The sequence below is a fragment of the Eumetopias jubatus genome, unplaced genomic scaffold, assembly GCF_037043125.1.
Source record: "Eumetopias jubatus isolate StellerSeaLion01/CBP00866 unplaced genomic scaffold, mEumJub1_p1.0 scaffold_2, whole genome shotgun sequence".
Lineage (NCBI taxonomy): Eukaryota > Metazoa > Chordata > Mammalia > Carnivora > Otariidae > Eumetopias > Eumetopias jubatus.
In genome coordinates this window covers 9,426,355-9,428,907 of record NW_028274808.1, presented here as the reverse complement: position 1 = coordinate 9,428,907, position 2,553 = coordinate 9,426,355, and the positions used below count along the sequence as shown (strand labels likewise).

Genomic DNA, 2,553 nt, shown 5'->3' with positions numbered 1-2,553 from the left:
GAACAGGCAGTGTGATGAAAGGATGCAGTGAAACTCGCTCTTCTAAGATGGCGCCTTGTGTGCTAGGGAGGCCGTGACAGAACCAAGGGCTGGTGGTGTACACAACAGAATTTATCTTCCACACGGTTCTGGAGGCTCTGAGATCAAGGTGTTGGCAGATTAGGTTTCTCTGAGACCTTTCTCCTTGGCTTGTAGATGGCTACCTTCTCACTGCATCCTCACATGGTCTTTCCTCTGTACGTCTGTCTTCTTACAAGGACACTAGTCATACTGGTTTAGGGTCACTCTAATGACCTCACTTAGCCTTGATTACCTCTTTAAAACCCTATCTCCAAATACAGCCGCATTGTGAGGCACCGGGAATTAGAGCTTCAGCATATATATTTCGGGAGAATACAATTCAGCCCATAATGACTGTTTTTGTTGAGTTTCATGAGAATTCACACAGGTCAAGAAACTGAGCAAAAAGCTGCTACAAAGGTTGGGTTCTTTGGACATGCTGCAATTAGAATAGAAATAATGTAAGTAATTACCGAATACTTATTAAGCATTCACACTGTGCACAGTTCTATACAAAACACTCAGAAAAGGATTATGAATTTCAGTATACGTGAATGTGGAGGTTCTCTGAGAGTGTCCCGGTGCATAACACGCTGCTTGGTGCCAGGAGAAATGTTAAGAAATGAAACAGCCCCAACTTCTATGTATTTAAAACCTTGTTGGAAAGGAAAAGGAAAGACACATGTAAAACATTAACACCAAAGCACAAAGCAGCATTACCGTAGATGCCAAATTACAAATGGGTGAGGAGGACGAAAATAAAGTCTGAACTCAGAAGAGAAACGTGAGTTTGACAGAAGGTATCATGGAAGAGGTAGGCTTTGAGAGGGAATCAAACTTGGCATGAGGCTTCACACTGAGCAAGACTGAAAGGACAAAGAGCAAAGAGGCATTCCAGTAAAGCAAAGCTCAGAGGGATGACCAAACAATAGTGAGAAGAAAAATCTTACTAAAATTAAGGGTCCTAGAGGAAAATGACCAAAGTTGGTTAGAAAGGTAGACTGGAAAAATTACATACAATATGTTTTGTCACTCTGCCTTGCAAGGGGAGTATTATCATCATCATTAAGTTATAGAAGAGGAAGGCAGGGCCAAAAAGTTTAGTAATTACCAACAGTTACAGTGTAATAAACAGGCAATAAGCAACAGAGTTGGTTTTTGGAGACTTGTACCTTCAAGTTCCAATGAGTCCACAACAAAATTTGACTCTTAGGACAAATATACCTTTGACACATCATCATGTTTATTTCCACCTATCAACAATAGAATTTAATAGTAATTTTTTTAAAAAGATAGCCTTTTTTTTTTTTTTTTTTTTGGCTCTAGTATACAAAGACTCCATTATTAAGTTCCTGAATCACAGGGTCTGGAGGGTGTCTCTGAGAGCAGGTACTAAGCATTGATTTCAGGCTCAGCTTCAACTGGATGAGGAATGTGGTAGGATTCCTGGGGTGTCAAGAAGCCTATATTCCTTTCTGCGCTGGAGCTCGCGGTGGCGGCAGCAGGCGCGCCCTCAACGTGCAGAACGACGCCGGTGAGTTCGTGGACCTGTACGTGCCGCGGAAATGCTCCGCCAGCAACCGCATCATCGGCGCCAAGGACCACGCGTCCATCCAGATGAACGTGGCCGAGGTTGATAAGGTGACAGGCAGGTTCAACGGCCAGTTCAAAACCTACGCTATCTGTGGGGCCATTCGCAGGGTGGGTGAGTCCGAGGACTCCATCCTCCTACTGGCCAAGGCTGATGGCATCGTTTCAAAGAACTTCTGATTGGAGAAGATCATGGATGTGGTATATTTGTCATAAATAAATAGTAACCCCCCCCCAAAAAAATTCGCCTCCCCTCAAAATAAACTTCTTTTAAATGCTTCTGAACAGGAAGCAATGCCTTCCACACACTGCTCTTCCTGTCGGAGCATCTATCTCTTTCATTTCTATCTCATGGCATTAAATGAGCTTCTCGTCGCCAGGCTGGGCCCCAGGTACTTCTCTCTGAGTACTTAGGGAATCAATAAAGGGACAAAGCAACCTTTGTTGCTTGTCCAGATTAACACTCTGTTAATCACTTACGAAAGCATCTGAAAAGGAGTAACTCTAAACGGACCGAGGAGGGTAACTTACTGACTTCCAAACAGCCAGAGTCAGTGGGATACAATGGAGGGACTATGAGCTCTGAAATCACGTGCACCATGTATAGAATTCAACTCCCAATTCTTCTTACCTGTTTGACACTGGGAAAGTAACTTTTCTGATCCATAGTTTTCTAGTCTGTAAAATGGAATGGACACTTAAGTCACTGAGGTGCCATGCATATCAAATATGTAGAACTAGTATAGTGTGTGGTAGATAGCGTTGCTCAAGAGATATTCGTCTCCTCCCCCTTCTAGTGAGCTCTCTTGGATGAGAAAAGACAAACAAACAGCATTGGAAAGAGAGAGATGGAACTTAAAAGAGCTTATAAAGGAAAAGTAGGGCAGTGGTGTGCTGGTAAAG

General features: G+C 43.1%; 1 pseudogene; it reads left to right on the top strand.

The window, feature by feature from the left end:
* Positions 1-1,485: 1,485 nt before the first annotated feature.
* Positions 1,486-1,869, top strand: LOC114206115 (small ribosomal subunit protein eS21 pseudogene; annotated as a pseudogene).
* The last annotated feature ends 684 nt before the right edge of the window (positions 1,870-2,553 follow it).